The 23,232-nt window shown below is 39.1% G+C and overlaps 1 protein-coding gene across 3 annotated transcripts in view; it reads left to right on the forward strand.

The window, feature by feature from the left end:
- The window catches only part of LOC107998179 (protein-tyrosine sulfotransferase), a 164,908-nt gene that overhangs the window by 34,257 nt on the left and 107,419 nt on the right, over window positions 1–23,232 (forward strand). For 2 of the 3 annotated variants that reach the window (XM_062072566.1, XM_028666888.2), the window contains one exon: window positions 1,632–1,709. The exons of the other annotated variant lie outside the window; for it this stretch is intronic. The gene's annotated coding sequence lies outside the window, so the exon portion shown is untranslated. The remainder of the gene's footprint in view (window positions 1–1,631; window positions 1,710–23,232) is intronic. 3 annotated transcript variants of the gene reach the window in all.

Genomic DNA, 23,232 nt, shown 5'->3' on the forward strand with positions numbered 1-23,232 from the left:
TATCAATATTTGTTACAAGAGGTTAATTAAACACAGGTTCGAAGTTTTTTTCTCTATGAAAACGCGAAATTTGTCGCAACTGTCGCCAAAGGGAAAATTTTCTAGAAACGTTAATTGCCGTCGATAAATGCCTCCATCCATTATAATAATTTCAATAATATTATTAAGTACGATAACGAAATATGGAATAGGTTTTTTAAGTTTTTTCCCCTCGTTTCTCATTTTCTCGTTAATCCTGTGGAAATTATACAGAGTCGTTCGTCGCAGCCATTTTCGAAGGAAAAAGTTCTAAGAAAAATCAATATCCGATGAAAATATTCTATTTTACTAAAAATTTGACTTTCGCTCAAGATCCCTCGTTTTTTTTTTACAATCCTCTCAAATTTTTATTCCCTCGCAACACGCCGTTAAATCCTGTTCGTGTTACTTGCTTTTGCACCACCCTGTATTTACCGCGACGCAATAACCGGAGTCCCCACAGAGACCGACCACAGAGAGCAAAAACAGACATTCACGAGCTCTCAGCTCTCTTCCTCCAATCAAAGAATCACAAGCGTGTATACGCGGCATCTCGTTATCTGTCCCTCCCTCGACTTGATTCACCCCTCGCAAAACAATGGGCATCGATCGAAATACATTATCGGTTAATTGTTCGTCTCGCGGATGCGGGAGATGCTGACTCATCCCAGTCGACTCGTTCCTGTTTTCGAGAGTGACTCGATTGCCGTCGTTCCACGTAAACGCGAGCATGAATCCTACCTATCACGAAGAGAAATGTTGCCGGTTACAGGGTTATACGTCATCCTATAGCGCCAGTGGTTCTTAATATTTTCCAATTCGCGCAACACTTTCTATCATCGAGGAAAGAATCCATGGAACGTTTAAAGAAACAATTTCGTTCGAATTTTTAAATTAAAAATACTGAAAATCTTAGCTAATAACGTTAATTTTGATGATATCGTGGGGCGCACGAAATTTTTCTCAGTAATCGTCTCGCGATAATTTAAAATATCTTTTTCATGAAAAATTGTGATTAAGTAAATTATCGAGAATTATCGAAATAGACAGGGTATAAAACTAAGAAGATGTATCACCAACATGCACAATTTAACATTAAAAATTATAGAAAATCTTAATTAATATACCAATTTCTTATTTTCACAGAACATTGATATCCTTCAATTAACGCAGTATAACTCAAAATGATTCGAATTTTTCTTCTCTCTTTTATTTTCTTGAAAAAATTACAACTAACTTTATATATATAATTACATGTTGTTATCGAAACAAGATCAATTATCGAGAAACGGAAGATTTTTCTGAAGAGAAGAGAAAATGTATGCAACCCGACTGTATCGATTCAGAGTTAAGAATCACTGGCGTAGACCCGGAATAATAATCCGGAAGTTGAACGACCAAGCCCGCGATTCCGCCGATATTCTTCTCGTTATTGCGACCTGCGGCTTGTGCATCCTGTTCCTCTCGTGCTGTACCGTGGAAATGGGACGAGAGAGAAGTTGGATAGGTTTTATCTCGGCCCTTCCTTCTTGTTGGAAAAATCTTGGGGAACGATCCATCGAAGAATAGCATACGGGAAGCTTTATCTAACGATTTTCAATCCATTCTTGCAGGGGAGCTCGGCACGGGTAAAAAGGAAGTGGCTGGGTGGTCCGTGGCGAAGATAGCTTCTGGACCGGTGTCAACGGAATGTGAGTGTTACATTTTTACTCGGGGAGAAAAGTTTTTACACTTTGGGTCTAGGAGAGGTTATGGATATTGCATATATTGGAACCGTGCCTCTGCTTCTGCGTGTGATTCTTTTTTTCTTTTTTTTTTTTAAGATTAATCTATCCATTTTAAATTAAAAATGACAACACGAATGGCCAAGTTTTTAAGTTCAAATTGAAATTCAAGCGAGTTTTTCCGGAATTTTATCGTTGGATTTGGAATTATTTCTCTCTCTTTTTTTTTTTTTGATATAACGGTTAATTTTTAGTTAAATGTTAATAAGTTGAAATGCAATTTTCGAGCGGTTATTTAAAATTAAATTTTTTTTTTAAATTATTCAAAAATTTATATCGCTCAAGTTCGAAATTCAAGATCGAAATTCAAATCTTCGTTTACGCAGAAATGTTGAATCAAATTGTTCAACATCATATAATTCTTTTATTTTCATCCTTGCTGAAATCAACGTGCTAATTATAAATTCTGTTTTGCGATTTAACGGGAATCCCGCGAATCAACGTTTCCACACGAAGGATGACGCGAGAGATAGAAGGTGGAAACATACGCGGGAAGGAAAGAGAGAGAAAGAGAGGAGACAAATTGAAGCGACGCGACTTCCGCTTTTTCGCCACAGGATCAACGGGATAGAAAGAGGTAGTTTTAACGCGTTTCGCAAACTGGCGTGAAATGTGTATATACGTGCGTGCGCATTTAATTCGTGTATAATAACAAAACACAACCAACAAGGAAGATCTTAAGCAGCGTTGCCCAGGAATGTTGATTCTGTCGGTCCACTCTGTCCTTTCGCTCCGCGTCAACGAGAAAATTAGGAACGAAATATTAATTTGTTTATCTTGAAAACATCGCAGGAAAGATTCAATTGAGAATTCTCGCGGAGAGAAAATATTAAGTATAATTTAATTACGAAATAGGTGATATTATTGAAATCAGAATTTTAAAATTCCTTATAATTTTCTTTTTTTAGGTATATTTATTCCATTTTATAACGCAAACGAAATTTTATAGATAATTGTTTGATCGAAGAATTATACGTAATTAAGAGTTGATTTGGCAAAGTGAAGAATCTCACAGAGTTTCAACGCAAAGTCGAGTAAGAAGAAAGAGTCGAGTAGCCCTTAATTCGTTAATTTTGTTGTTAATCTCGAACGTTTCGAGCAAGTTTCCTAAACCGTTCTAAGCGATCCAATCGTGTTACTCGAATCGAAGTGAAGAACTCGATTCCGAGTAGTATTTAGGTCGGTACAGTTGGTGGGAACGCATTACTCGGAAAGGGATCCTCTCTTGGCTGGCAAACACTCTTGGGGCACGGTTGCTCGCAATAAACTGGCACTTTGGTCCAGCTCTCAAACTCGAACTCGTATTTTTCCCGTGTTCCGCAGTTAAGCAGAAATGCGTACATAAATGGAGCTAAAAATACTGTAAAAGTTCAAGAATTTTTATCTTGACGAAGCCAGAAGAAGAAGAAAGGAAGAATTCTCCTTTCAGAAGAACTAGAATTATTTGACAGTGATGGTCAAAGTTAAAAACGCTACGCTCGAATCGAACAAAAATATAATAATAAAAAAGGAAAAGAAGGAGAATATACGCGATAGAAAAATTGAGAAAATTCACTAATTCCATTCCATACAAAAAAAAAGAACAAATAAATACGAAATGAAACAGGAAAAAGTACTACTCTCGATTCCATCATTAGTGTCCGTACAATATAAGCTAGGAAAACAAGTTAAAGACAACAAGGCAAAAAAGTAAGCAAGCAGAGCAAGAAAAGCCAGAAAAAAGATGCAAAGAAGATGGACGAGCGAGATAGGACAGGCGAAGCGTGAAAAAAAGAGCGAGTCGTAGGTGGCTCGAAACGAGCCGCGTAGTAACTCCACCGACAGAAAACCGTACTTGAAGTACCTCTTTTGAGGTTGGCCTCGCTCCCTATCGCCGAGGGCTTACACGTACCACGAGTTTCGAAAGAGGTTGCCACGAACGGAGAGAGAAGAAGAAGCGAAGGAAAGAAGAAAGCGTCACGAGATTTGCGCGATGGGGTGATTCGTCAAAGACAAATCATCACGCGCCGTGTTGCGAGCAGGCTGTGTTGAAAGCAGCGAGGAAAAGCCACGATGAATCCTCACGGATTTGCGGCCGTTTCATGTCACCTGCATATCCTCGACGAAAGTGGCATGATAAACGGAGCTAACGCGAATTTTACCGCGGTTCCCTGAAATTGAAACGGCTGTCGATCACCGAAATCGGTATAGGATTGACGTGAAGCACGCCTGGTCCGGGTCAGGTAATCGAGAACCGTTCGAGCGGGACATTTTGGTGATGGACGATTTCGTCGAATCCCAATGCTTTACATTTTTGCATTTCAGAAATCTCGAACTTTCTTAATACCGAACCGAATCTACTTCCTGACGAATTCTTTGAAAATTTAAGAGAGAGATTCATTGCGGAGTTTGTTATCCGTGGAAAAGTTTTAAATCGATGGATGCATAAATCAGCGACGTTGTTAAGATTCTTGCGCCGATACCGAGATACCTTTTTACTCGAGGCTGAAAATTTTACGCGTGTTTCATCGTTTTCGGTGGATTTTCCAAGATTACATTTTATTGTTAGAAAATTTTCGAGATCAAAAGTGGTTGGTGAATTTTACAGAAATTTCAAATTTTACAGGGCAAGTTGTTCGGACGTGTAAAAGGTTGGATGGAGAAAGATGGGGATGGTGAAATAAATATCCGTCGGCAAACGAGTATCAAGTTTAACGTCTCTTTGATTCGCACGGCGTGTTCCTAACCGCGCGTTAACAGAGCTGATCGTTAAGGGAACACGTTTTATCGTTCTATTAGCGTCTGCCCGATGTATACATTTTAATTAATGCCCGTATTCGTATTTACGCGCGCAGCAGGCGCGTTAATTACGCGCTATCCCGGCTAATTGCTTCTTAAATCCTTTCGTCTTGCCGAACGAAGCGAAAATTGACGAATCGAATCTTATCCGCCAATAAGCGAAATCGTCGTTTCTCGCTTGTCTTCCAAACTTTTTTCAAGAATTCTTTCTTGACCAATATATACGTCGTTTTCTCTTTATTCGAAGATAATACAAATCTCCTCGTATCGAGAGGATGAGCAGAGATGAGAGGATATCCATCCACTCCTTCTCACCCCTTCCTCCTCTAAATCGGCAAAAAGAAAAATAACGGCCAATAGTAAATATATTGCAATCTTATCGCGACTTTCCATATGAAAATTGGAATATCAAGAGATTAAGTAAATTCTTAATATAAAAATTTCGGTTCACAGAATTCGCGATCTCCATTTCGGATATTATTATTATTAGTCAAACGACCACCCATCACGGATAGTTTGAGCATGTTTTTGTCGGAGGACCGCTTAACCGTCGCACAAAGGGAAACTTAACCCGGTTGAATATCGCGCGTAATCGATGATGGCTAATGAGGAAAATTATTCGTGGCTGTCCCGCGATACATCGAGGTATACGCGAGCAGAAACGCAATTCGAGGTAGGGATTGCCGGTTTCGAACACGTGGATTAATGGCGAGAGTGTTTAAACGGATATTGATCGCGTCGAGTGAATGGAGATATCGTTAAAGAGCCACCGTTTCGGCGTTCCCCGGTTACGCCGAATTTCCCGTTGTTGAAAATTCACTCCGCCCGGTGGAGTAGATTCGTTACAGTTTCCGGATATCGTTTAATCGCTACTTACGCCGATTCGCGAGTTAATCTCTCGCGTTAATGCTTCCATCGCTTTTACTTTCACCCACGTTTATCTGCCGCGATCGCGTTGAATCATTCATAACATCCTGCGATTACTCCGCCTCCCGTTCCAGATCCCGCGTTTTCGCTTATATTAACCGTTATAGCGCGCATCAGGTAATCGAATTATCGAAGAACGAGATCAGAAGATCAGAATCGAAGAAATCGAAGGAATATATATATATATATATATATACGTGATAAATTACGATAAATTGTTTGGAGAATTGAGTAAATGACAGTTCTCGTTACAAATATTGCAAATATTAAAAAAATACGTTTCTCACAAATAGGTAGACTATTATAAGAATTATTATTCTGTGTAATTAAATTTCATTGTTGATCGAACACCTTGCTTCGTGCAATTTGATCAAAAGGCCTTTGGATCGAATCTGTATTAATTTAATTTTGTTCAAAACTCCACGAAGATCGAAATAAAGTTACAAAGAGGTGAAAATATTCGATCAAAATCTTGGGCGAATAGCTTTCGAAATACTCGTAACGACTCGATTTCATTTTTATTATCTCGTGTGAAAAGAAATTAGAAATTTTCTGATTTCGATTTCACGAGAAACTTCTTACCTTTGACAGTCGGCGGGAGGAAATGCAAAAAGAAGCTGGTAAATATTAGCATACAGTGGAATATCCGCGTTGCGTGGATCAACAGGAAATTTACATCACGCGAGTTTCGTTCTCTCTCTTCTCGAGTGTCGTAATGATTCGTGAATAAGGCACGACTCGATTTAAAAAACGTGTAAAGAGACACGTGTGACCAAAATCGCGACACGCGAGAATGGAAATAATTCCACCGCGTAAACAGGCCGTAAACTGGAATGTGTTCGTTAATCCGTGTCCGAAACTGTGCGAATAACTAGCTGTAATTACGCGTTAACGAGATAGAAGTGGAAGAGAATTTTGCTCGTCGGATCAACGTGTTGCGCGTGTTTCTTCATTGTATCCATGTGGATCTAGCATCATGTTGGAATATCAATTTAAACGAACGAATGAATCTAATCTCTTTTTCATCCTACGTCTACGTATTTTTTCAACGAATTGTGGATCTCGTTCTATTAAAAAATTGGACAAAGATAAAATTGGAGATGTTTTCTTTTTTACAAAAATTAAATTCTCGTTTGACATCCGACGTTCAAAGCAAATGGAATGTTTGCATAATTCGTCCGAGGCGAGCGGAGAAGATTACAAATGCAGAGAAAAAAAGAGAATGTACCTAAGAATAAACCGTGCTCAGGATGCGTACGCGAGCTATTCAATAGAATCGAGAGTGAAAGTTATTCCGCGTTACATCGAGTTACCTTGTGAAAGAATTTTACTCGATTCCCCGTATTCGTCTAGAGAAAAAAAAGAAAAACTTTACCGTCGCAAATTTTTCTATCGAAAACCTTCAACTTCGTGATCTCTTCCAAATTAAATTTCTCCAAATTAAATTATCTCTTTTGGAAAAGATCAAATTTCCATAATAAAAAAAAAGAAGAAAGAAAGAAAACTGAAATTCTTTCCATAAAAATTTTCATAAAATTTCGACGCATGTCGCCCAGTCGATAATGCTCACCCCATTCGCGTCGCAGCAAATTCCAACAATCCCGTTCCCCTCTCGACCACTTATATAATCCGGAAGAGGATCCAAGGATTGGATAAGCCAAGGATTCAGCCTCAATTTCCTCCGATCGTTTACCACCGTCGCTTATCTGCTCGGTTGTTTCCCGTTATTGCGATCATTACGCGAGCATAGAATTCAATCTCCTTATCAGTCGCGTGGTTGCATTCGCCTGGTGGACCATTATTTCGCCCCACGGGAGGACAGGGCGCGGTCAGATGGAAGGCGGAAGGAGACAGGGTATCGAGAGAGGGCTCCGAAAATGGAGTATTTTCGGGGAGAATGGAGAGAAAGCTTGGTGGAAATCAAGTGTGGAAATGGAAAGGCACGCGTGGTTTAGGCGAAATTGCTTTTGACCGGATCTCTCGTCTCGAAAAGGAGCCGTCTCTCCCTCAGCTTTCGGCTAACGAGATTTCACGGGACACGATTTGTCTTTTCGAGAGCCTCTTTCCTGCGTGCACGCGTTCACGTGCTTATGCACGTATTCGGTGCAAACGGCTGGTCCAGAGAACCACCGACTTAATAGGATTTCGTACGAGATTCGCGAATTCGAGCGTGTATCGATTCAATGGCTCGTTCTCCTCTATTTCTGGCAAGGCACTGGAGCGATGGATATGCTCGTCGACGCCGTTCTTCGATCGAAAGTATCGTATCGAGACGAGATTCCACTCATTTGGTCTTATCGAAGGATTCCTCCGCGGGCGTTCGACCGAGCGTTGGATCGAGGGACCGCGGTTATAATTTATTGCCGCTAATGGATGGTGCGAGCTTGAGAACGATGCGGGATCGCATCGCGGTCGGTATCGCTTTGCTCAAGTTTAATCCGCCGGATGGGGAATTAATTTCGACGAGGGGAAGAGGAGTGGTATTATATATACGATTGGAGAGCGATCGGGTAACGAGATATTATTATTAACGAGAAGTGATATTGTTTTAAGCGGAATTAAGGGCCGATTCAAGTGGTTTGACCCAGAGGATGAATCGTTTGCATAGTAAACGGGCTGATGAATAGGTGAGATTCGCTTTCACTTTTCTTTTCTTTCTTTTTATTCGTGCAGGAGAAATTCTCCGCCGTAATCTTCGCGAATTTACGTCCGGCAAACGCGATATCGATTACGTTTCCGTTATTACGCGATACGAGTATGCTGGGCGTGCAGTTTGCGGCAGGTGCATCCGGATCCAGGGACAAACAGAGCATCGGTTACACGCGGGTATATATTTTCCACCTGTGTCTGTCTGTGCACGCGTGTCGTGCGTGCGGTAATAAGCTTATTAAATTGTTAGTGCGTGTAATGCGAAGTACTAGACCGTGGATGGAAATTTGCGCATTTCCATTTATACCGGGGTGGGGGGAGGGAATCGATCCAGGATCCAGGGGAGCAGGGCGTCCCTCATCGGTGAACGACACTAATTAAACGACTGGATCGCGTCGATCCAACTTACAAGGAGGCGAGGATTAATTTGCGAGGCACACTTAATTAAATCCGTTGTTCCCTCATTTAAGGTATGGAGAGGGAAGGGGAAGGGGATCTTTTTTTAATTGAGGAAGCGTGGCGATTTGTGGTGGAACTTCTCGCGGTCGATCCACCGAGAGGAGGATCTTTGATCATCTTTTTTGCGCATCCCTATCCAACGTTGGTCGGGAAAATTGAAAATTCTTGGGCGTTAAAGAAGTTGTCGACTTTTTTTTTTTAAATCTAATTAAAAGTTTCTTTGACGAATTATCCGGAAAAGGGATCCGCGGATATCTTTCATTGATTTCCAGGGTATTTTATCCAAGGTTAACCCGATTGGTTAACGGTATTAAGTAAATTTGGATTATTGGAAAGAGTTCTGTTTTTTTTCAGATTCGATTAAAAATTAAATTCTTTGACGTCGAGATATTTTATCAATGCTCCGAGTTTAAGAATCAAGAACGAGAATATTCTTCTGATAATTGTTTTGAGAAACAATTCGATCTAAGAGATTGACGTATCTCACGAGATGATCAGAAATGTCGATGATAATTTCTTCTTCTTCTTTTTTTCTTTTACATTTGAAATTTATCTTTGGAATTTGGACGAAAGAAAAGAAAACAGAGGACAGAAATGATAACCTCGCGAAAGGGAGGAAACGCACGGGCGCATAAATTAAAACAAACGCGTGTTCGCGAAACAAGCAGACAGTTAAAGACTTTGTTATGGAATGCAATTACACGCAAACGATAAAATAACGCAATTAGATTCGAAACGTTCGACGGTGGGAGGGCGGTATTCAATTAACAGGTTTTAATTGCAACATCGTTACCGAGAAAAATAATTCGACGCATCCGCGATTCCGCAATTGCTTCGTACGCGTCTTGTGTACCGTCGATTTTTTTTTCTTTTTTCTTTTTATTTTTTTTTTTTTCTACCAATAACCAATAAACAGAGCAGTGTGGTTAACGTTAGTTCCGCTGTATTGTGGATTTCTGATTTACCTTCTCCAGTGATCCGTCAAATTAAACAACCATTCGAAATTCATATTCCATCAATACCGGTAATGAAAAAACTCTTCGTACATACAGTCAGTCATAAAAAACCTTTACGCATTCGTTTGCAAGTAAATTCGCGAAAATTTTGATTTTAATTGAAAGTTTTTCAAACATAAAAAGTAAATTCAGAATATATTGTAAATTAAATCATAGAATACACAACAATGAATATAATATTTCTACAGAAAATAACTAGACTATGGATGAGCGTGGATAGGAATTTGCATTATTCTTCAAATATTGCGAATTATATTTCGTGTTTCGTTGCTCGTTATGTAGATTTTTGTATATTCAAATTTTATACGAATACTGCATAAACATTTGCAGTATATGACGTAATGATGTTTGTTATTTTCAACAGATTGCAAATAGACGAAGAGTATATATATATATATAATATATTATGTAACACGATTCATTAACTTCCGCGATGAACTGTATGTACAAACTACTTACATCCTCAATTTATCCGACGAAACGCAGTTACGATTCATAAACGATTCATATCGTAGCCTCGTGGAAAAGTTGGTAAAAAAAATGAAAAAATGAGAGAAAAGAAAAAAGAAACGAGATAAATAGATCGGGCCAAATCGTATAACTGAAAATTTTAACAACCACTCCGACTCCGTTCATCTCCGTTCATATTGAAAAAAATTTCCACGCCAAATACTCTTCTGCGCCCCTCTCCTCCCTTTAAATTAGGGAGGGGGAGAAACGGCAATTCGTAACTTCATAGAGGAATTTTCCTCCTATTTTCCACGGAAACCGCGAAAACTGCTTGCCCATAGCGTGGGAGGGACGAGTTTGTGCACGATGGAAACAGATTCTCTCGCTTAATATAATCGCGCCGATACACGCGACGTTATCGTCGCCGCGCCCTCGTAAATCGTGATTACGTCGGGCGACCGATCCTAACGAATCGACCGATATATCCTGAATTATAGTCCTTTAACATTTCGACGTTCGTGAAAATGTAATTTCCGAGAATTTCGTAGAATACGTCGTTTCGTTCAAAGATGAAACTATTTTGACGTCGGCTTTTTCTTCGTTTAATTCATTTGATCCGAGAGAAACAAAGCGTATAATAATTGACCGAGATTAATTCTTCGTGGTTAAAGTTCAAGTTTTTCCTTCTGTTACGAGCAATATTCAATTTCCAATGTTGCGATAATTCTCTCGGGATCGAAGATCTCGGAACGTTGCGATGAAAATTTTTTCAGTCGTTTTAAGATAGAGAAAAAAATATGTACGAAAAAAAAAAAGAAATAAATGTGGAATACGTTGAATATTGAAAGGGATGCAAAGAGATTGGCTGCGCTAGATCTTAAAGGGATTATGCGAAAGATTTCGGTTATTTGTAGGAGAGATCTGGAAGGAATCTTAGCGATGCTTTGGTATTAACTTCGGTGGAACGAATCTTGAGAAACGCGATGTAAAAACAAGGATCTTTGAAATATTCTGTCACAGTTATGCGCGAGAAATTCCGAATAATATAATATATAATAAATATTCGCATGAAAGACGATTTTTCTTTCTTCTTCCTCGCGAGAAAGAAATTCGATTTCGTATCGAGAGCTAACGGTTAAAAACCGATCGGTCGCGGTGACAAGCGGTTTCGATTTTCAAACGGTAGCCGTTATTCGCCAATCACCGGAGTGAACGAAGGTGAACGAGGTGCAATTAGCACCGGCAATTATTCAGACACCTGTTCTCCTATCCGATCGGTCGATCTGAAAAGCGGGAAATCGCGAGGAGAACGAATCTCTCCGTTAAAAACTGTTATTTCGTGTTGCAAATGATATATTCGAGAATAGAAGACACCGAGGGCTGTGATTAGCATAGTTTTTCGTGGGAAAACTCGAGGTTGGGAAAACTCTAGAGTCGAAGCGGAACGACCCAAATTCTTAGGAGAGATACACGTTGAGAATGCATCGTTTTGCGCATAATAATGCGTGCCTGCCGTTTACGTACAGTGTTACGTACAGTCGAGGAAAATTAGATCGAATTCTTTCTTCCGACGCATCTTCTTTGTTAAAAAGTGTTGCTTTCGTATTTTTTTTTCCAGTTAATGATAGATGATCTCTGCAAATTTCCAGTTAATTATTGAAGCTCGATTTGAAGCACGGATATGGGTCGTGTAATGATGAGGTTCATTTGTTTGCACGGAGTCGAGACGTTTCGAAGAAAGTGGAACGAGCTCAAAATTGGCATTTTAATCTTTCGAGGTCACGACGTGACGTTACTTTTGGCTAGAAGTAAAGAAAAACTGGTATATCTCTTGTACAACAAAATAACTTTATATCCGAATCAATTCGAAAAACTCTGCTAGATGGAAATACTGTCGTATTAAACTTGTCAGACCTACGTTTTTCACTTTAAAATTTCTCGAAACTTGAAAATAATTTCTCGTTTCAGTGTTTCGAATTAATCATCGAAAGCTCGCCCACTTCTGACAAAAATATATATTTGCGTCCCTGTTTCCCACTAAAAGAACTACTCGATTCAAAAGTAATCGTCGCACAATCCACTTGTTCACCGAGAACCAACCAGAAATAATCCGCGCGGAACGATGGTCCAAAATCCATTTCAAGATGTCCTCGCAACCCCTATTAACCTTAATCAGCTCGCGACGAAGTTCGTCCATCCAGCGTGAAATCCAAGCTTACTCGAGCGAAAAGCCGCGAATTAAGACACATCGTTATTTCTCTTCTTTGCTCGTCTCGTCGCGATCCTTGGTTTCCATACGACGCTGCCAACATTTGAATACCCCTCGCCGTTTTGCAATTCGACCATTCTGATCACCCCTCCGTTGGGGAGGAAACGCATCGAGCGCAATCTCGGATTAATCGAGCGGCGAAATTGTATCGCGATGCCGCGGCAGTGCGTTTAGAGGATGATCTTTATTCCACCGGTTTTACAATAGGAAGTCGAGAATGAAAACGTCCTCCGGCGTGGAATGATTTATGCACTTGCACATCTCGTGATTGCACACCTCACCCTCTTGCACGCCTCCTTTTTCATCGATATTGTTCCACGCGCTTTCTCTTTCCGACTTCCTCCATTATGAAGGAGAACTTGATTTGGAAAGATCGGGGGCCTTCGTCTTGTCTTCGAGATGAATCTTCATTTTCGCAGAGTTTATTCTCCTTTTTTTTTATTTCCATTGTTATATCGTTTCGTAGTTGCTTGCTTCCTTTTTTCCGATTTTTCGTATCATTTAAAGAGTATCGTGCATTGTGATTTATAAAGCGAATCGCAAAGTTTAATCGAGCAGCGAGTTATCAATTAAAATGTAAACTTTAATTACTCGCTAGATTTATTTTTTGATGAACAAGATGTCTTATATGTATAATCCTTCTCGATTATTATTCTACAAAATTGAAATCTCGAACGATCTCTAATCTATTATTTACTCTAAGAACTCTCACAATTATATTTTTTTCAAAAAACGCGCGTTTCCCCTGATTAATCATATATATATATATATTTACTCGTCAACGAATCGTATCGAGCACGATGGATAAATCTCACCGATTTAACCGGCTCTTAAATCCTTCGATTGAACGCGCGTTTGCACGTTTCTGTGAAAGCATCTTTGAGGTGGCGCGCCAGCAGCACGTGAAACGACTACTTGCACTCTCGTGCGAGTTAACGGTTACGCGACGCACGAGAAGGAAAACTCGCATCGTAAGATGTGTGCCACGTTTCAGAGATCCGTTTTCAAAGGAGCGATTTCTCGCCAAACCAAGAGAAATACGCTCGCGTCATACATAAAAATGCTCGTCTCGAAATTTGCGATATTTCTTTGTCAAAAGGAATTCGAATCGGTTGTTTAACAACCGCGATTAACAATCTATAATTAACCATCCTTGTTCTAACGTTCGTCTGTTTAGGGTGAGAGAGAGAGAGAGACGTTTTCGTCTTGGCAGATTTGCAAAATTTCACACGCGTATATTGGACAGATGACTGATACGCGGAGGGAGTTTGATCTACTTTTACCGCGATTTAGTTTCTCGTTAACTGTCGCGGAAACGTATTTATAGCGACACGACAGTTATTGAGACGGACAGACAGAGGCGGGTTCCGTGAATTATTTCTTTCATCATCGCTCGGTTTTATCTTGTTCCATTCTCGTTCATAGTGAGAGAGATAAAACAATTTTAAGCAAAGTGAACATTGAGAAGTTGAACATTGTTGTTGCAAGATTATTAAAATTATTAAAAGAGAAAAGAAAGGATTTAAAAAGTAAAATTTTTCACGATGAACACGAACCCACGAAAACGAAAGGTTGGCCAAACACGTTCGAAGAACGGAGCGTAATCTTCCAGATCAGCGTAAATTGCTCGTGGTTCGAGTTGGAGGCGTTCGACCAACGCAGGAGAGTGTATTCTCCAACTTGTGCGAACGAGTAATGATAAGCTTCCGGCACGGACGATTTAACGTCCAATCAATCGAGAATGAGCAATCTATACGAAAAAAGACGCTGATAAAGAGCAGTTATTAAAATTCTTTTACTGCAACAACGAAACATACAAGTTCGGATACAAGTTTATATTATAAGCCTCTCGGCATCTTGCGAATTATCCATGATGTAAAGGTCATGGCCTTAGTTATCACCGTGCTATCGTGACTTGTACAATTTGATCGCAAGTTAAACGAGGTAACGAGTTTATGGCAACCCTATCTCGATACAGTAAATGTTCACTCAACAAGTTGTTGTTCGATCTTGTTACTCACTTAGATAGTTCGAACTTCATTATCTTTTTGCTCCTTCTTTTTCCCCCCTTTCTTTCTTCCTTTCTTTCTTTTTTGACGTTTTTTTTTTTCAAAAGCGAGTTATTAATTAATTACAGTTAATTGTACCGATATGTTCGCAGCGATACTACAATTTCCCGATGAAAGCATCAAGATGAAACTCGTAAAACGAGGTTTCGATCTAACTTTAAAAGTATTCCTTTTCTTTTTTCTTCCTTCTTAATCGAAACGTCCTATTCCACGAGATAACAGTATTTTACTATCCGCGCGAAATTCCTCAGAGATGTTAATAAACGCTCTTCGATTCCTTCAGGAATAAATCACGCAAATATCACGATATAACACTATTTATTTCTACGATTCGACGACACTGCATATTTCGCTACGTAACGCAACGATCTTGCAGGAACTGGGAGGGAGGATCATCCCGTTCCTGGAGAGCGGTGGCTTTTGCCAATTTTCCAATACGCGCTCCCTGTTTAGCCCAACAGTGTTGTACAGCGCATCGACAAAGGTCGATCACCCTCGTTCGACGACGATCCACGGTAATACGCCCCGCTCTATATCCGATTGACGCTCACATTGTCACGAAAGTACACGCTGCATCGGCCCATTATGGACGTTAATTGGTAATTATCAGGCGAAGCCATCGTGATGCGGTTCATGCTCCCGCTTCCCTCAAAAATCCCCCCATTTTCCTCTCGAAAATTTAACTGCCAACTTCGCCGTCTAACTAAAATCGTACAAAGAACATGGCAATTTAATCCTTTAATTGGACTTTCGAAATCTCGTACTCTCGACATTATTTCGTTAAAATCGTGCAAGGAATAATTTACATTCTCTTAGCTAAATTATAAATGGAATATAAAGGATTAAGTCGTGTTAAGTTCTATTGCAAAATAAAATTACGATTTGCGCGCTTTACTTCGAGTTCTCGTTACTTCTTCAAATTCTTGATTGAGACTCCGTGTCGTGGAGTGACGGCTTATCGAAGCTCGTACGAGTGGCAGTCTCTCAAACTGTCAAGAGTCTTGTCTTTGAGCACAAACTTGAGCGTATATCCTTTACCCGGCCAATAGACCAGCTAATTAACAACATTAACCATAATCGTGGCTGGAATTTCTTGTTGCTCGACGCCACGAGCCATCCTCCGCTCATTGTTCCCCTTAATCTTAACTAATTTTGAGAAACGGTTGGACGGTTAATTAGAAGTGTATAAATTGTGGTGACAGGCGGTGTTTTTGGGGAATAGATCGCATTGTTTCCGACTCTGATTAATCGAACTAGGAAGAATTGGTTGTTAATTGAACGATTGAGGAGTTTATAACAAAATCCATCGTACATTTCGTACAATTTTACGTAATTGTACGTGTATATTTAAATCAATATATATAATTTATCTTATGGATATATTTGAAATTTAAAAAATTATTTAAGTTATTGATAAAAGATATTATAAAATCGATCGAGAAAGGAACGATTACAATAATTGTTCGACCGCGATTCATCAGCTCGATACATCTTTCGGAGATGGATCGATCGATGTGCAATAAACTTATCGATAAATTTAGTGTGCATCGTATGAATTATATAGGATACGTAAAATTGGAAACGAGAAATCGAGGAATTGGATCATCCAATTATGTAATTATGTAATCAGCTGATCCAATTCACGTTGAATAATATGAAGTCGAATTCGTGTCGATGCCGCGGGTACGAGTGTTAATTTCGCGCGTGATGACAGTAATAAAACGAGTCGAAAGTGGATCGATATGGATGACCCATAAACCGAATAACAGTTATTCCTCGATATGACTTTTGTTCCGTGATCCGTCCGCTTGATTCTTCACTTTCGGTCATTTTAACATTTTTCAATAGCGAGATTTAAAATCCATTCGTTCAACATTTGTTGTTATTTCACACTGCGAGAAATTCCAATATTACGAGTATATTTTGCAATAAATACTTCTTGGAATTTTTTATCGTAATTTTAGAAAGTTATATCGTAAAGTATCTTTTTTTCTTTTTAACAATTTTTAATTTTTTCGAAACTACTCTATATTTCCTTAATTAATGGAATAAATTCTGGTTGGAAATGATTAAACAGGAAAATGTGTGATTCGTCATTCGATAATGCGCTCGTTCATAATGTCGTTTCCATAACTACGACCAGTTACTGTTCTTTAACTGCGTTCTTTCACGTTTCTTTGACTTCCCGTTAGGTCGCCACGCAATGGCATCGAGCACCGGGACATACATTCCTTGTAATAATTCTCAACAGCATATTGAAATCTTCGCTTGGAATATTTCTTCGATCCATCTATTCATCTATTCGTAACATCCATTCGTACTTTCTACTGTCAATATCGTGAAAATACAATTTGTTCAATAAGTAATCGTAAATCCCATATTAGAAAGCAAGGAAGGCTACGGGTTTACGAGATATCTTGTGAAATCTTTCTCCTATAATCTTTAATTAAACCTCGCGATTTTTATTAGATGACAGAGAAAGAGAGAGAGAGAGAGAGAGGAAAGAAATTCAATTTTTAAGAACAATTGATTTTTTACATTTTCATAAATTTTCAAACTGTGTTTACGAGAGATTTAGAAAAACTTATCGTCATTTCATTAGAATGAGTCATGCTCAATGAGTCAATGGTAATAAGAAAACCTGTTCTCTCCCTCTACATTATTCATTTCACTTTCTCGGTGAATCTCAAATATAAACATCTCCAGATATAACCGCGCTTTCTCACATCTCTCTCGCAATCGAAACGCAAAATTCCAACGCGGAATTCTTAATCCTGTTCGTTAGCAATATTTTCTTTCCTCGCTCTTGCTCCTTTGCCAAGATTTCACGGGGGATCGTTTAATCCCGTGGCTAATCGGGAATAAGAAATTCAATCAGCGTTGCAAAGCGGCTGAAAATTAGTTTTCGCCCGAATATCGAAGAGCATACCGAGCCTTTACCCCGCATCGTACAACAACGCTCCCGTTCGAACCAACGGACCCGTCCTTTGTTCCCAGATCCTCGAGCACGTTTACGAAAACCTGACGTTTCTCGTAGAAACGCCAGAATTTATGGAGTCGGTTGCATCGAAACTAACCCATCCGAACGCGCGTAAAACTTACATACAAAGAGAGAGTTATCACGTCCTGTCGAAACAGAATATAACAGAGAACGTTGGAAAATTTAATATAGTATAAGCAGAATATTTCGTGCAAAAAATTGCATCCAATATATATTTCTTTTTCCTAATAAAACGTTACTTTAGGAAGAATTGTTGTAGGCAAATATCTCTATAATAAAAAAAAAATTAAAGCATAAATTATACTTTCGTTCAAAAATACTTGCACGAGGCACACAATAGATTTGCATTGGTCGAGATCAGTTTATTCTGTCGTCTTCTCATCGCTCGATCTTCGATTCATGAAAATTTCATGGTCCACTCGTGGGCAAGTTTCGCAAAAGGGGAAAAATAATTCATCAACCCGTTGTTTGTTCAATGCCGCTAGACCGCATCAAACGTTCGAAAGTTCGACTTGGAATAGTTTCCACCCTCGTTTCGAAACGCACACAACCCCCCGGTCGGTTGATTTTCCGGAAAATAAAACACCGTTTCGACACCTGGATTACTATATCGCGGGCGCAATCGGTCGTAATGAAAGCTTTTTACCACCCCTTCCACCCGGATAGGAAAATGCACGCGACCGCGCAAAAATATCAGTTAATGGATCGTTTCGAGCGTGTCTAGCTAGGATTTTATTTCAGCGAATTTTCTCGCGCCAGTAAATTATTAATTTTCCTCGACGCGCCGTTAGTCGATAAAAAGGGAAACAAGAAAGAGAGAGAAAGAGAAACGAGTCGAATGCTTTTTTTTTCTTTCTTTCTTTCTTTTTTCCCCCCTCCTTTTTCTTTTCTTCGTTCGGGGATATTACCTCACGTTATTCCCCGCTTCCATCCGCGTCTATCGGTGGAAACACCACCGTGGCAGGTGTAAAACGTCGTTTCTTTTGCGCGTATCGCGCAAATTCGTTCAAATAGTATATTTATCCGGTGTAAAACGTTGTGCGATCCATCGGTTTTATAGCGAGCTCGATACACTCTCAATGCGTTGAAAGGATTTCTCCCCTTTCATTCGTCCCATGTATTTCCAATGTGTTTGAAAAAATTTTCCTAGAAATTTTGAACTTTCTTAGGAAAAATTCTTTGCTTTAGAGACGCGTTGTATTAATTTTTTGAATAATTTGATTTGTTAAGTTTGATTAATGAAATTTTCTTGACAAAATTTCTCGAACTTCCTCTCTTTGTTCGTTCCATACGCACGAATCAAAACACGAATCTGAAATTCAATTTTATCTTTTGAAAAGTTTCGATTATTATTGCCGAAAATGTGTAATCGATATTTTTAGAAATCAAGTAATTTTTAAGCATTGATGGATTTCATCATTTTACTTTCCTTTTATTTAATTAATAATAATTCTTTTTAAAAATTATATAGCGTTTGTTTAAAGAAACTATCAAAGAAACGTCGTACCAATTTATCCAATATAAAGGAATTCGATCCAAATACATTCAACAACAAATTCGAAATTGCCTTTCCAATAAAATCATTGGAAGCAAATTTCTCAGACTTCCTCTTCTCCCTCCCGTAAACGCTTGTAAATTATCGTCGTGGATTATATTTTCGGAAAAATTATGTCTGCCTATTTAAAGAGACTGTGATGGGAGTGCATTGTACCTATGGTGTCGATGAAAGTCGAGAATTATGCGGAACTATCGTTTGCCTCGCTCTATCGGCTATCGAACGGTGGAACAATGAGCCCTGTTTGTCGATATTTCAAGGCAGTCGAATGCAAGCGGGCGACAGACTTGGAAGAGAGGCGGCCGCACGATCTGTGGATGAAATTCTGGTTTCGTGTGCCGACACGTACCGTTCCATTCGTACACTGATCTTGATTTATAGCGTCTGATTCCATGATGCCCGTTTCTTCGATTGAAAATCGTCTTTTGCCGTGAACGTGGATCGATACTCCACTACGATCGCGTCATGTGGAATTTCTTGAAAAAATACGGCGAGGAGAAAAGTTGGAAATCGAAAGGAATTTATGAGCTAGAGTGAATCCTGTGTAAAGGATATTTGGCCCAGGTTATGGCGTGGAAACGTAGCCAAGGATAAGAAGATGTAAGAAAAAAGGGACGTTTCGATTTTTCTAAGTAAATCTGAAAAACGGCTACAAATTTTCGAGAAAATTTTGCAAGAAAATCCAAGTTTCGCGGAGAGAACAACTCTATATATGAACCTTAATTCTAATTTCCGTGGTAATTAAGTCATAATTAATTTTGGAATGGAATGAAAGCCACGAAATCAAGGAAAAGAAATATATATATATATATCAAAAGAGAAAGGAAATGTTAAACATTTCGATTCGTTAGTAAAATTTTGCAAAAAAAAAATGTAACTTCGGCCTTAACTTTTATGAAAGCCACATCTAAATTTCATAGCAGCCAATCTTAACCCTAACTTTCGCGAGGACTTTAATCCAACTTTAACTTTTTTTTATACACTCTTGAGATATGACGAATCGCGTAAAAGTTAGTACGATTATGATAAAATATTTGACGAGAATCGTTGAAAAGTCAAGAATTCAAATTAGAAAGATCGGGTAAACTTCGATTTTTCTTTCTTCTCGAAACCGAATCTATCGAAATCTGTTGGAAAAAGAAATGAATAAAAAAAACCATCGACATCTGAAAAGTCGAGAATTTCAATGCTGTTTTAATCCGGTAACATTTTGACCCGTTTATCCCGAATTTCACGCCGAAAAAGCAGTCATCGACGTCGAGATACACACCCAGAGGTTGACTCGAGGTTAACTATCGATGGAGGTAATAGGAGTGTGCAAGGTCTATCGATATTTCGACTCGGTCTCGTGCACATCGAGCGACAATATTTAACGTTTGACGGAGGATCCATCACGGACCCGTGCTCTATGATAGCCAGATTTTATGCACTGGCGCGCATTCCAGCTTTCACCTGCTTCCTGGTCGCGTTGTAATCGTAGGTGCGTCGACGTCGTCGCCCACTCCAATGATCGATGGTTGCCACAGTGTTATGCCAACCGTTAAACGGATAACGATGTGTGAATTTCGCATTTGCGCGAAAGTGTTATTCACTGTTTCTCGTTAAGTCGATATTTTCTCGTTAAGTTGTAATTTTTATTCGCGGAGCAGATATATCTCCCCGTAACTTTCATTAGATCCTTCATTAAACGTTTCGAAAGTCGAAATTTATAATTGAATCGCGAATATTTACGATAATTTTGATTAATAATTTTTCTTAATAATTGACTCCTCCTCGTTCGTTACAAATTCCCGAGAGGATTCGCTATTATAACCAATCCGATGGAAAATGAATCGGCGATCCACTTTTCATACATAACCATTTAAAAACCGCAACAATCCCAACATTCGTGTTACTTTAAACTGATCGATCGCGGCTCGAGATGGGCCATTCGCAAGCCGCGCCGACCGAGGCTACTAACGGTCAATTTAATCACCAAAAACTGTTGCCGCCACGGCGATCGAAATCGAATCGATGGTTGTCATCAGTTTTCCCAATATGCGACTGGGGTTAACCGCGCGCGTATTCGTATTTCGTACAAAGTGGGTGGGCGCGATTACGCCCTCATTTGCGCCGATTTTCATCGTTCGGGGACAAAGGGCCGTCGTGGACCCGAGCTTCCGAGCCTCGTAATTTTCACTTTCCATGCTCCCGCCACTGGAGGGGCCGTGGAACGATGCTACATATCACGATAACTGGATGAAAGTGCAAATGAAGAGAAAGGGATTTCGCCTGAAAATTCTTCCGGCGAAAAAAGCCTCTCCGCCAAATTCCGCTCCCAATCTCTGAAATTCTCTGTGGGGGTGGATTACGATTGGCTTTGCCTCGCTGGGAATTAAGGAAATCCTTGGATCAACTCTTTGCACCCGAATCTTTTTACTATTTTTGCTTGCTGTGTTCAACTTTGCTGGTGTTTTATGGTGAACGAAAATTGTAATATTCGGTTGAAAATTTTTCTCGAAGGAACATTCTCCAGAATTCTGATCTCCGGATTCTTATTTTTGGTTGCCGTTTACGACGAGACTTTTTATTCAATTGGATCAAGGAAATTTTTGGAGAATTGTTATTGGATCTTGATGTTTTATGGTGAATAGAATTTTAGACAATCTTCGATATTCGTGAATCGAAGATTATGATTTTTCAGTGGACAAATTTTTAATATACTACTATTTTCATTAATAATCAGGCAAGTTGTAGGAAAAACTCGAATATTTTGTAACAAAAATTAAAAGCAAATGTTTAATGTTTACTTTCGAAGAATTATTTTAATCGAAAATTCGATGATTGTAAATAACTCAGCAACGGATGAACGTGATTCTATTAATCTTCCTTCCTTCTTCTTTTCTTGAAAAACGAAGTTATATCTGACTCGGTGTATAATGTCGTCACGATTTTCAACATTGTTCCTTTCAAAAGCGAAACGAAATTCAAATTATTCGGATCTTTGATTCGTGTCAAGTGGTTCGCAAATAATTTCTATAACAGCCACGGTGAAATGTTAAATAAAAAAGGAGAAGAGAAAAAAAGAAACCAACGAACGCGAAGAGTCTAATGGAATCAGGAATCCAGGTCAAGATCTCTTCACCTTATTCCTCCAGTCCAAATTTAAATGCACTCCCTATCCGCACGATACTTCCTTTCCTTCCTTCCTTTCCTCACAAATTTCCTTACCAAAGTAAGTGGTAAGACCCTATCAAAAGATGGAAGTGCCTTAGTGTTGCGCTCGAGTATTAATCGTTGGTTTCCGGCAAAAGTTGGTTACAATTGTTTCCGATTACTTCAAGCAACTCTCGTTGCACTTTGGAACGAGAAATTCTCCCTCTTTCTCGTTTCGCGAAATAATTGCTTCTCCTATCTTATAAATTATACACATTTGTATCCTTCACCCGGAAAATTCAAATTTTTATAGATTTTTGTTGCGATATTCGAGACTTGGACGATATCCTTCGAATTCATTAATTTTTAGAACGCGACTTCTCTTTTTAATTGCATTATTATAATATATTCATTTTTTTTTTAATAAGGAAGATTCTTTACAAGATTCCTTACAAAAATTCATCCTATCTTAACATTTTTTCTTAGATTTTAACCAAACATTTCTTTTACAATATTAACGTTCCCAAATTGCAAAGGAGAATGCGTATACCAACGCATAAAATATAAACTGCAAATAAATTGGCGAAATTCAGTGAGCTACAATATTTTCAAATTATCTTGTCTTGGTAATGTTTTATTCTCACGACAATGGTACCATCTTGGTTTACCGCATCCCCAGCCACGGCGCGCATAAAGCTTTCGATTGTTGGAGAAGCTGTAAAAACACGCGAAGAATATTTTTCTCGGCAAGTGTAACACGATGCTTCGAATTCTTCCGTGTCTCTGCTCGCGAACAAGTGCTTCTTCGCCTCGTAAAGTAGCAATTCGTCCCCGCGAGAATTCTTCCTGTCACGTTGCACAGACGTATCGTTGCTCGCTTAACAACACTCGATGTCCAACTTCTAAATAACGTTCTTCCTTAAACGGAGCCACGGAATGTTCGACTTTTACAATTATTTCTAACTCTGACGGAATAGAGATCGTTTCAAGTTTCAATAAACTTCGGGTTTATTCCTTCCGACGATGGTCATTACAATTTTCTTTTCTGTGCCAGTAAATCTTGTAAATTTTGTCTCTTCCCTATCTCGTTTTCTTTTTCTTTTTATTTCTTTTTATCGCGTC

The sequence above is a fragment of the Apis cerana genome, linkage group LG3 (assembly GCF_029169275.1).
Source record: "Apis cerana isolate GH-2021 linkage group LG3, AcerK_1.0, whole genome shotgun sequence".
NCBI classification, from domain to species: Eukaryota; Metazoa; Arthropoda; class Insecta; order Hymenoptera; family Apidae; genus Apis; species Apis cerana.